The sequence below is a fragment of the Triticum dicoccoides genome, chromosome 5B (genome assembly GCF_002162155.2).
Source record: "Triticum dicoccoides isolate Atlit2015 ecotype Zavitan chromosome 5B, WEW_v2.0, whole genome shotgun sequence".
Lineage (NCBI taxonomy): Eukaryota > Viridiplantae > Streptophyta > Magnoliopsida > Poales > Poaceae > Triticum > Triticum dicoccoides.
Window position 1 is genome coordinate 39360981 of NC_041389.1, and position 12757 is coordinate 39373737.

Here is a 12757-nt window from a genome sequence, read left to right on the forward strand (position 1 = left end):
GCTTCGGCGGCCATTCCTCCAGTGACGGCGAGATGTGGTGAAGGGAGAAGAGGGTGGCGGCGCACTCATTCTAGGGTTTTCACCGTGTCGCCAAGGAGGACGACCGGGGGGGGGGGGGCACCAACTTGCCGATAAACATTTAGACCATGGACAGCATGGCTCCACCCAGCAAAATCTTATAAATTCTGTTGACATTCTTTTGACAGCACAGCAAAATCTCGCAAAATTTATTTCAACAGCACAGCAAAATCTCACATTTACGGTAGTGATTCAAGGAGATTGTGAGGATTTACTCCACCCCATTAACTCCGGCGACAGCCATGGCAGACAAACCTCCGCTTTTCGTCCCCGTCCGCCGCCACCAGCACGCCACGCCATTTAACAACGACCCGAGCCGAGCCCGACCTTCCCCTGGACTTCGAATTCGAAAGAGGAAGGAACGAAACGCCCCGCCCAACGGTCGCCTCCCCTCCCCCACAAATCCCCGATTCAAAACCCTCCTCCCACCTCCCATCTCCGACGAACTCGCGATCCATTCCTCCGCCCACCTTCCCCTCTCCCTTTCGCTTTCGCTTTCGCTCGAATCGGGAGAATGGAGGAGGGGAGCAGCGAGTCCGGCCAGGACGGCGGGGCCCTGTCCGCGGCGTCGGTGGGGACGGAGGCGGTGGCGGCGGCGGCGGTTGTCAGGAAGACGGTGAAGATGTCCGAGACCCGCGACTTCATCCCCTGCGCCAGCGAGGGTACGTGCCTGCGTGCGTTCGCGAGCGCGAGCGGATCTAGGTCGCCTGGTTCCGGGGGATTAATTATCTTGTTTTTCTCTCTCTGGCTTCAGGGGATTATTCCAGATCCTCGGGGTCGTCGGCGGCGGCGGCGGCCCAGCCGGACGTCGCCAGCTGCACCGGCTCGTCGGAGGCCGCCCCGCGCGACGACGCGGACGCGGACGCGGAGATCCACCACACGCCCGACTACGCCCGGAGGGCCCCCGCGGGCCGCCTCAGGATCGCGCCGCTCGAACTCTTCTCCGCGGCCCCGTCGCCGCCGGCGGCGCCCCGTCCTCCCGCCAAAGCCGCGGACGCCGAAGACGCCGCCGACGACGGTGCCGCCGCGCCGGAGGCCGGTGCGGGCGGAGGGGCGCAGGAGGGCGCCATGGGCTGCCAGATCGCGCGCACCGACAAGGTAACGGCTTCAAGATTCGCCTCGGAATTCCCCTGCTGTTTTCCTCCTGGGTGGTGTCCAGTGCAAAATTAAATCGCTGTATTTGGTCGCAGGGCAATGGCGACTGCTGTGGCCAGCTGAGGCAGGAGTACGACTCGCTCCTGAGGGAGAAAGGCGAGTGCAGGAGGGTGCTGGAGGATCTCATGAGGGAGAATGAGCTCAAGACCAAGGAGTGCCACGAGGCCCAGACGTCCCTGCGCGACCTGCAGATGGAGCTGATGCGCAAGTCCATGCACGTCGGCTCTCTCGGTAACAAGAACTTGTCTCAACTCTCAACTTCAGATGCACTTGTTCAGTGACAGTAGGAGCAGACTGAATTTCACCAGTTCTATCTTCTGCGATTAAAACAAGCAAATCCACGACAGAGTTGCAGCAAACTTATTTTATCAGTTCTTTCTCCTGTGATGATCAAAACAAACCCACATCAGTTGTACCATGGCACTTGCAGCAAACTGACTTTTATCACTTCTATCATCAGTAATCAGACAATGGTGTTGGTCTTGCTAATTGTTACAACTAGAATTTGCATGTTAGTCTTTCCCTTGCTGAGTGGGAACATTTTCTGAAACTTTTGCTATTCATGCAGCATTTGCGGTGGAAGGGCAAGTGAAGGAGAAGACTCGTTGGCGCCAACTACTGAAAGACCTGAGTGAGAAATTTAAGGTATTTATTTGGCCTCAAGTTTTTGCTTCTTTTTACAGTGCACTCTTAAGCTTGACAGAGTGAATGGACTTACACACTTTATTGTGATGGTCCGCAGGCGTTAAAGACAGAGCACCAGATCTTACTGAAAGAATCAGAGGAATACAAAAAGTGTTTGTCAGATGCTACACAGATGACTACAACAATTCATCAATACAGTAAGATTTGCAGAGTGGTTAACCAAACTGAACTAGTTGTGTACTCTTCAGTTTTCTTGTCTGTATCCACTTCCAAGTAAAGGCAACAAACATGATTTCCTTTTTTATTTCAACAGTGAGCCAATATGCAAGTTTAGAATCTGAATTTAAGGACCTGAAAGAGAAGTTCAGCGAGGAAGCAAAGGAACACAAGGATCTTTATAACAAGCTTATAGAGCTCAAAGGTAAGCTGTTTATTCTGGTATCAGTTTATACATTGTTACTACAAGAAATGTTGACAATAGGACCTAACGCGACTTGCACACTGCTTAGGTAATATAAGAGTGTTTTGCCGCTGTCGGCCACTAAACACGGAAGAAACAGCAGAAGGAGCTTCAATGACGATCGACTTTGATTCTGCAAAAGATGGAGAGCTCATTGTTAGAGGCCACGTGTCATCGAAGAAAGTCTTTAAATTCGATTCAGTCTTCAACCCTGAAGAAGACCAAGGTAATTCACTCGTAGATGCAGTTACTCACCTTGCATCCTTCCTCATGTTTTTAACAGTTTATCTTCTTCAACTTGTATACAGAGAAAGTGTTTGAGAAAACTGCCCCATTTGCAACTTCGGTGTTGGATGGATTCAATGTTTGTATCTTTGCTTATGGGCAAACCGGCACTGGTAAAACATTTACAATGGAAGGAACTGAAGGTGCTCGAGGGGTTAACTATAGAATTCTGGATGAGCTCTTTCGAGTAGTCAAGGACAGACATGACCTCTTCCAATACGAGATTACTGTTAGTGCCTTGGAAGTATACAACGAACAAATTCATGATTTGCTCCTGACAGGGTCCCAACCAAGCACAACAACAAAAAGGTACGTCACTTGTGAGTTATATCATCAGATACAACATTGTGTGAAGATACTGTACATCATGATACTTTGTTCACAGGCTAGAAGTAAGACAAGTTGCAGAGGGAGTTCATCATGTACCAGGACTGGTTGAAGCACGAGTTGCTAACATGGATGAGGCCTGGGACGTCCTGCAAACTGGAAGCAAAGCCAGAGTTGTTGGTTCCACAAATGCTAACGAGCACAGCAGCCGGTCACACTGGTCAGTATCTTGTAGCCCTTAACGTTGTTCACCAGATCTTCATTCACGTGCACTAAGTAGTAGATTGTAATATCCTGACCTCACTAATTTTCCATACAGCATACATTGTGTGATGGTCAAAGGAGAAAACTTGATGAATGGAGAGCGCACAAACAGTAAACTGTGGCTCATTGACCTAGCCGGAAGTGAGCGTGTGGCAAAGACAGATGCTCAAGGCGAACGACTGAAAGAAGCACAGAATATTAACAAGTCCCTATCTGCACTTGGAGATGTCATATCTGCTCTTGCAACTAAGAGCCAGCATATACCCTTCAGGTTTCAAACTTTCAAACCTTGGTTATAATTTGCACTGGTGATTATATATAAGATCTCGCTAACATATCTATTCTCAAACTGGCAGGAATTCAAAGTTAACGCACTTGCTGCAAGACTCACTAAGTATGCAATTTTCTTCTCTTCTCCTTATGCTGGCATGATTTGAACTGTTTTGGTAATAATGTGTGTAAGCACTGCAGGTGGAGACTCCAAAACTTTGATGTTTGTTCAAATTAGCCCCAACGAAAATGACGTGGGCGAAACTCTCTGCTCGCTGAACTTTGCGAGCAGGGTGAGGGGGATAGAGCTTGGACAGGCAAGGAAACAAGTTGATGTTGGAGAGCTGTCAAGATATAAGCTTATGGTACTTACTCTATTGCTTTCCCTGTTAGTTCATGTTTTAGTACGAGTTTAGCATCCATATGTTTAATCTGAATGCATGCTGCTGCCAGGTTGGGAGAGCCAAACAGGACTGCAAGAGCAAAGATGCTCAGATCAAGAGCATGGAAGAAACAATCCAATCCCTTGAAGCCAAGAACAAGGCCAAGGACCTGCTCACTATGAATCTCCAAGATAAGGTACTGTGAGCATTTTTCAGCATCCCAACTTGTAACCACCATGGCTGAAATAGTACAAGTTGCCTTGAAACTGATATACATGAAGAATTGATGTGTCTCTTTTTTTCTTCAGATCAAAGAGTTGGAATCACAGCTGCTGGTCGAGAGGAAGATAGCGAGGCAGCATGTCGACAACAAGATCGCCCAAGACGTCGAGCGAAAGCAGCAGCAGCAGCAGCAAAGCCTCAAGATGGAAGAGAACAGCACATACATGAGAAGCCCCATGTCAGAGAGGAACCTCAACACCACCATGGAGAGACCGCCACTATCAGCAGCACCCAAAAAGGATCCCGGGATGGCGAAACAGCCGTTTTCGGACAGCAACAACAGCGACACCTACAGCTTCAACCAGCTCATGTCCCTTGCCGAGGAGAAGGAGAACGCCAACCCAGACGCCGCCGCGAAGGCCAGGCGTGTCTCGCTCTGCAACGGAGGGGCTCGCCAGCCCCGCCGCAGCTCGCTTATCCCGCTGCCGCGCCGCAACTCGCTGATGCCGCTCCCCGGCGGCGGCGCCAAGACGCCTGCACCGGCATTGGCGGCGGCGTCACCCCTTGACAAGATCAAGGAGTACTCCTCGCCGCCATTGAGCTCGCCGCCTGTTATGTCCAACGACAAGGGCGGCAGCAGGAGCAAGAGGATCAGCAGCATCCTGCGCCGCAGCCTGCAGAAGAAGGTGGTCATCCGGCCGCTGCCGTCGGGGCAGGCCGGGAGGAGGGCCGGCGCCGTTGCCGCCGCCGCGGCCGCACAGGGCATCGACAGCGCTCGCCGGGCGGCGGCGCGGCGCGTGCCGGCGGGCGGCGGTGCGCCGAGGGGCGGCGTGCACCAGAACAGGGACAAGGAGAGAGGCTGGAACCACTGATGATGATGGTGATCTGTAGATTGTCTGGGTAGGAGGAAAAAAAAGGTTAGATGTTGTTTATAGTTTTGAGTCTGAGTTCTCGGCTATTGTGAGAGAACAGCTCTGGGTTTCTTCTTCTTGTATTTGTTGTTATAGAGATTTGGCGAGTGGTGGAGCCCCCGGCTGTCAGATGAAATGTCATCATCTGCCCACGAAACAAATTTGCCGATTCTCATCAGGTTTGCAGGTGATTCCGGCTTGAGTGTGACAAGTCATATGCATCCTCAGTTAAGCATGTGAGTTGTGCTCTTTTGTTGCGTTTCAGCTCATATATTTACATTTTTGTTTGTTGTTCTCCGCTGTTCTTTATGTCAGAGAATTAAAGGGTGAAAGGAAAAGCTGTTATCTTTTTGCGGAAAGGAAATACTCCTTCCTCCCATAATGTAAGACGTTATTACGTTATGGGACGGAGGAATTACTTTTCAAGTCGGTTATTTAGGCAACCCCTCCTATGGCAGTCGTTTTCAAGTTGTCAAATCTGGAAGGCCATAGCGGAATGAGATAGCTGGCTTTTGGTGCGGAGAGGAGATGATGATCTTGGAAATAAGATGCATTTACTTGCGTGATGGAAAATGTGCAAGAAAAAGGGAGGGGGCATGAGGTGAGACCTTTATATCTTTAATCACTCACGCCCAAGATTGATGGAGCTGCCACACCATTTGAATTCAGGCCAATCTCACTCCTCAACCGTATGCCCAAAATCATCACAAAACTTCTGCCAACAGACTACAAAAAATAATTCTGCAATTGGTGCATAGAGACCAATATGGATTTCTTAACAACAGATGCATACAGGATTGTCTAGCATGGACCTATGAATATATCCACCAATGCCATCAGTCCAAGAAAGAAATTGTCCTGCTTGAACTGGATTTTGAGAAGGTTTTTGATATGGTCAGCCATGATACATTTTTTGGTAGCAGATTGTTGCAATGGATCAAATTAATATATAGCATTGTTCACTCTTCAGTGTTACTTAATGGAGTCCCGGACAAACAGTTCCTTTGCAAGAAAGGAGTCACACAAGGGGACCCATTTTCTCCACTGATCTTTGGCATTGCTGCAGATCTATTACAAACTATGATGAATGAAGCAATGCATAATGACCTTGTGGAATCCCCCATGATGCACAACTCATGCCCAGACTATCCTATAATTCAGTATGCAGATGACACTATTCTGGTGGCTAATGCTGAAGCCACACAACTAAATCGCATCAAGAGTCTGCTACTTCATTTTGCAGCCTACAGTGGCCTGAAAGGAAACTACCCCAAGTCCACCATAATCCCAATCAACATTGTTGATGAAAAAACAACCCAACTCTCCTCTATGTTGGGCTGTAAGGTGGGCTCATTCCCACGAAAGTATGGCCTCCCATTATGCCTGAATAAACCTAGATTGGAGGATTATGCTCCTATGCTCAAAAAGATTGAAAGTAGGATGTTATGTTGTTCCACTCTTCTATCTACTAGAGATAAGCTCACACTGGTTAAATCTGTGTTCTACGGCATACCAATCTTCTTCATGTGTAAACTGATGATCCCAAAGACAGTGGCTAAATAGCTTAACATCTACCTGAAGAACTGTATCTGGAGAAAATTTGGTACCAGGGAGAGAGGTATGGACATGATTGCTTGGGAGAAAGTTTGCATCCCCAAAGAACATGGTGGTTTAGGGGTCCTTGACACCTCTATTCATAATCAGACTCTGCTCATGAAATTCTTACACAAATTCCTCAACAAATATGAAACTCCATGGGTAAAGATCATCTGGGAGACTCGTTATGCCAATAGTCAACCTCGAGAGCGGCTGGTATGATCTTTCTCAGATTATTACCAGCTTACAAGGAGCATGCCTTGTGTAAAGTTGGATCGGGGAACACAACACTGTTCTGGATAGATAAATGGCATGGGCAACCTCTTAACACCTCATACCCTGAGCTGTTTTCTTTCTCCAACAGCAAACACATTACAGTACAACAAGCTTTCAATCTGCAAGACCTGAGCATGATATTTCAGGGACCTCTATCTCTCATTGCTTTCCAGTAGCTTAACTCTCTGCAAGGAAGCATTGCCAGTAGAGCCAACACAGGGATCCTTGACCAATGGTGTCATACATGGACCTCCCCGGGATACTTATCTATGAAGATGTATAAACAACTGATTGGGAATAGCTCTGCACATCATCTCTTCAAAGATATCTGGAGCATGTCCTGCAGGCTGAGACACAAAATATTCTTCTAGCTCCCGCTTCATGACAGAGTTAACACTAGGAATATGTTGCAGATGAGGAGCATGCATTTACAGGACTACAGTTGTGCTCTTTGAGGATAACACTGAGGAAACTGCAGCGCATCTGATTTGGAACTGCTCATTTGCATTACACTGCTGGATCAAATCACTCCTCATCGCCAGAGAGGCATTTCCATATTTGATGAAGTTTCTCTCATATGTTGTCAACTTCCCAAAGAAATTGCACTGGAAATTATCATTGCAGGCGGCTGGGGCATTTGGTCATGTAGTAATGACAAGATTTCCATATCTGCTACTCCTCATATGGTCTGCTGGAAAGATTATCTCAAAGAGGGACTGTGGGTAGCACAGGTCAAGGCAAATCCACAGAAGCAAAAAGAGTAAAGATCTGGACTGAATTACACTTATGATCATTATCATGTATCCTAGAACTGGTATTGGTTAATTTTCTTTGCTTCTTGAAACTTTGTACTTGTATATTTTTTAATGAAATTACCGTAGAACAATTGTTAGTTAGCAAAGCGGTGTTGGTGATTAGTATAGAACCTAGATTTTTTTTATGTGTGCATGTCCTTGGCGCAAGAATATTATCCAGATGGAAAATTTTTGGAGGTTGCAAAATTCCCTTTGCCTACTGTGCGACTCGTAATTGTGGTGCGGGTGTTGTTGTCGGATATCGGGGTCCGGCAAAACCCTTAAGGTTCGAACTCTGGGGTGCGCACGAAGATCTTCTCCCTACCGATCCACACCCACGACCTCGCCGCGATTCTAAGCTAACACGATGAAAAACACAAGGGACACAAGGTTTATACTGGTTCAGGCCACCATTGTGGTGTAATACCCTACTCCAGTGTGTGGTGTGTGGATTGCCTCTTGGGCTGATGATGAACAATACAAGGGGAAGAACTGCCTCGCGAGGAGAGGTGTTCTTGTGCTGGTGTGGGGTGTGGATGAACTGAATGAATCTGTCCCCTTGCTATGGTGGTGGCTAGTCCTATTTATAGAGGCCCTGGTCCTCTTCCCAAATATTGAGCGGGAAGGGATTCCACAACGGCGGGATTTGAAGGAGACAACTAGTACATGGGCTCCACAGTGGCGATGACGCCGTCTTGGGCTCCACAGTGACCTCCGTCCTGCCGTCCTGCTGGTCTTGATCTTGTTGCACCGATATGGAAACCTTTGCTTGATGCCTCGGTACTCCGCGCCTGCGCTTGCCCCCTTTGCACCAAAGAGGAAATTAGGACACTGTGCAGGCTGGCGCCCGCCTGGTATTGATCGTCATGGCTTGCGTCATGTGCACCTCGCGAGGTACCCTTGCCTTGATCTCTCCGCCTCCTCGCGAGCCTGCCTGGCGAGGCCGCCCCTGAGGAGGCCTTGCGTCATCCGCGCCGCGAGGCTTGGCCCCTCGCGAGGGTTTTGAACTTGGGTTGATGAAGACGGGCCGTACTGGGCCACTGCTGAGCCACACCGCAGGCCGCAGGCAGGCAAGTCTGGGGACCCCCGTTCCCAGAACACCGACAGTAGCTCCCGGGCCCAAGGCGCGCTCGAACTTGGCTTAGCAGCGAAGCCAAATGGCAAGTGCGGAGCACCGCGGGCCCCAACAGCCTGCGGCCTTGGTGGACGCGTGGCGACTGATTGGACATGGGCGTCTCCGCTTTCCCATGCTGCCTCGGCAACTGCCCGATTTGACGAGTCCCTACCGCATGCAAAAAGAGTCATCATTACCTGTGATCGTGGAGGCCAGCGGTTGGCCTTCCTCGGACTATAAGTACGGAGAGGCGTGAGCCCCCATTGTCCATCTCTCCTTGCTCTGCCTGCTTCTTCTCTCTTGCTCCTCCTCTGCTCTTGGCGCCAATGGCACCGATCCGCCGGTTCTCAGCCGAAGAGAAAGGAAAGCCTCCCCGGGAGAGGCCTGACCCGCTCCCGCCGAAGAAACGGCCAGTCCCGTGCCGCCGCGACGAGGTTGCGTGGCCGGAAATGACGAGGCCTTGGTACGAGCGACCACCTCCTGGGTTCCCGCTACCCCTACACCGGGCCGAGGGCCCTGGAGAAGGAGACGGCGAGCACCGCCGTCTGCGCCGCAGGCGAGGTCGACGAGCCATGGCGGCGCGCGCCGCCGCTCCTGGAGCCCACGCCGCGGACTCCTCTCGCGAGCTCGTGCTCCATGCCGCGATGCCTTCAAGCACCTGGATCCGCTTCCCTTCATTCTTCGCCTCCGAGATGCCGCCGAGGGGGCCTCTCGAGCTTTGGCTGCAGCACGCCGACTGCAGTGCCCCGGTGACCGGAGCGGAGGTTGAAGTCGTCGCTCCGGGCAAGGTCTTCATGACCCGAGGTTGGGGCGAGATTGCCCGGGTCTGCCGAACAGGGGGTGCCCTCGTGATTCACTTTGAATATGACGGCGCCTCCTTGATGCTCTTCAAGGTCTTCGACGTGAAAGGCCGCCGGCTGGAGTGCTGCCCCAGAGGAGGTAGCCAGGACATCGACGTGGCAAGGGCTAGGCCTGCCACCCGCTCCCCCAACGGCTCCTCTGGCAGCAGCGGTGATGTTTGGGAGTCCAGCAACTCTCCCGAGCTCCTCGTGACTCCGGAGACGAGCGACGACAGCTATGTGCCCCCGAGATCGCGTCGTGCCCGGAACAAAGCCGCTGCATCAGGATGCCGGCGCAGCTGATCTGGATGAGGTTGACGCTGACCTCCCGTGGCCCACTATTGATGATGGCGCCAACCATGGAGGCGCGTGTAGTTAGTGTTGGAAATATGCCCTAGAGGTAATAATAAAATGATTATTATTATATTTCCTTGTTCATGATAATTGTCTACTATTCATGCTATAATTGTATTGACCGGAAACCATGATACATGTGTGAATGCATAGACCACAACATGTCCCTAGTGAGCCTCTAGTTGACTAGCTTGTTGATCAACAGATGGTCATGGTTTCCTGACTATGGACATTGGATGTCATTGATAACGGGATCACATCATTAGGAGAGTGATGTGATGGACAAGACCTAATCCTAAGCATAGCAAAAGATCGTGTAGTTCATTTGCTAAAGCTTTTCTAATGTCAAGTATCAGTTCCTTAGACCATGAGATTGTGTAACTCCCGGGTACCGTAGGAGTGCTTTGGGTGTACCAAACGTCACAAGTAACTGGGTGACTATAAAGGTGCACTGTAGGTATCTTCGAAAGTATCTGTTGGGTTGGCACGAATCAAGACTGGGATTTGTCACTCCATATGACGGAGAGGTATCTTTGGGCCCACTCGGTAATGCATCATCATAATGAGCTCAATGTGACTAAGTGATTAGTCACGGGATCATGCATTATGGAACGAGTAAAGTGACTTGCCGATAACGAGATTGAACGAGGTATTGGGATACCGACGATCGAATCTCGGGCAAGTAACGTACCGATTGACAAAGGGAATTGTATACGGGATTACTTGAATCCTCGACATCGTGGTTCATCCGATGAGATCGTCGTGGAACATGTGGGAGCCAACATGGGTATCCAGAACAGCTGTTGGTTATTGGCCGAAGAGCTGTCTCGGTCATGTCTGCGTGATTCCCGAACCCGTAGGGTCTACACACTTAAGGTTTGATGACGCTAGGGTTATAAGGAAGAATTGTATGTGATTACTGAATGTTGTTCGGAGTCCCGGATGAGATCCCAAACGTCACGAGGAGTTCCAGAATGGTCCGGAGGTGAAGATTCATATATGGGAAGTCATCATACGGTCACTGGAAATATTCGGGGGTATACCGGTATTGTACCGGGACCACCGGAGGGGTTCCGGGGGTCTAGCGGGAGGGGCCACCTATCCTGGAGGGCCTTATGGGCTGTAGGTGGAAGGGAACCAACCCCTAAGTGGGTTGGGCGCCACCCCCCCAGGGCCCATGCGCCTAGGGTTGGGGGGAACCCTAAGGGGGGCGCCCTCCCTTGCTTGGGGGGCAAGCCCCCTCCCCCTTGGCCGCCGCCCCCCCTCTAGATCTCATCTAGAGGGGCCGACCCCCCTTCCCCCTTCTCCCTATAAATAGAGGGGTGAGGGGAGGGCTGCAGCACTACATCCAAGGCGCAACCCCTCCCCTCCCCAACACCTCTCCTCCTCCGCGCGAGCTTGGCGAAGCCCTGCCGGAGAACTGCCACTCCATCACCACCACGCCGTCGTGCTGCTGTTGGAGCCATCTTCCTCAACCTCTCCCTCCTCCTTGATGGATCAAGGCACGGGAGACGTCACCGGGTTGCACGTGTGTTGAACGCGGAGGTGCCGTTGTTCGGTGCTAAGATCGGAACCCACCGCGATCTGAATCGCTTCGAGTACGACTCCTTCATCAGCGTTCTTGCAACGCTTCCGTCTCGCGATCTTCAAGGGTATGAAGATGCACTCCCCTTTCTCTTGTTGCTAGTTACTCGACAGATTGATCTTGGTGATGCGTAGAAATTTTTTAATTTCTGCAACGATCCCCAACAGTGGCATCATGAGCTAGGTCTATGCGTAGTTTCTATGCACGAGTAGAACACAATTTTGTTGTGGGCGTCAATTTTGTCAATTTACTTGCCACTACTAGTCTTATCTTGTTTCGGCGGCATCGTGGGATGAAGCGGCCCGGACCGACCTTACACGTACGCTTACGTGAGACAGGTTCCACCGACTGACATGCACTAGTTGCATAAGGTGGCTAGCGGGTGTCTCTCTCTCCCACTTTAGTCGGATCGAATTTGATGAAAAGGGTCCTTATGAAGGGTAAATAGGCATATCACGTTGTGGTTTTTGGCGTAGGTAAGAAACGTTCTTGCTACAAACCTATAGCAGCCACGTAAAAACTTGCAACAACAATTAGAGGACGTCTAACTTGTTTTTGCAGCATATGTCGTGTGATGTGATATGGCCAAAAAGGATGTGATGAACGAAATATATGTGATGTATGAGATTGATCATGTTCTTGCAATAGGAATCACGACTTGCATGTCGATGAGTATGACAACCGGCAGGAGCCATAGGAGTTGTCTTTATTTATTACATGGCCTGCGTGTCATTGAATAACGCCATGTAATTACTTTCACTACAAAAAAAGACACATCCGTGACATTTTGGGCCGAACGAATTTTTTTCCTGTCATACATATGACACTTCTATGACGATAATTGTGAAAAAACTCGGTATCATCATAGATGTGGTGGGCTCCTACTTCTATGACAAAAAATCATGACAGAAAATGGGTTTTTCGTGCTGGGCGGGCTGGAGACGCAGCTGCATGACATTCTTGGGGCCGTCCATGAAGGAAAAAACCGTGGTATAAGCGAGGGCGAGGAAAATTTCGGGGAGTTCCTGGTTACGGTGGGTGGTCGAGGGCCGAGCGATGCGCGTTTCTCTTGTACACGTACGCGCGTGTGTGCAAGGCGTTGGCTCTAACTGAACCCGAGCGAGGCGTTGGGCTCTAACTGAACCCGAGCGATTGCACTGCAGGCTACGCGTTACTGAACCCGAGCGATCGATTCCTTC

General features: G+C 50.3%; 1 pseudogene; it reads left to right on the top strand.

The window, feature by feature from the left end:
* The first annotated feature begins 379 nt into the window (after positions 1-379).
* On the top strand, positions 380-5269 carry LOC119307225 (annotated as a pseudogene).
* The last annotated feature ends 7488 nt before the right edge of the window (positions 5270-12757 follow it).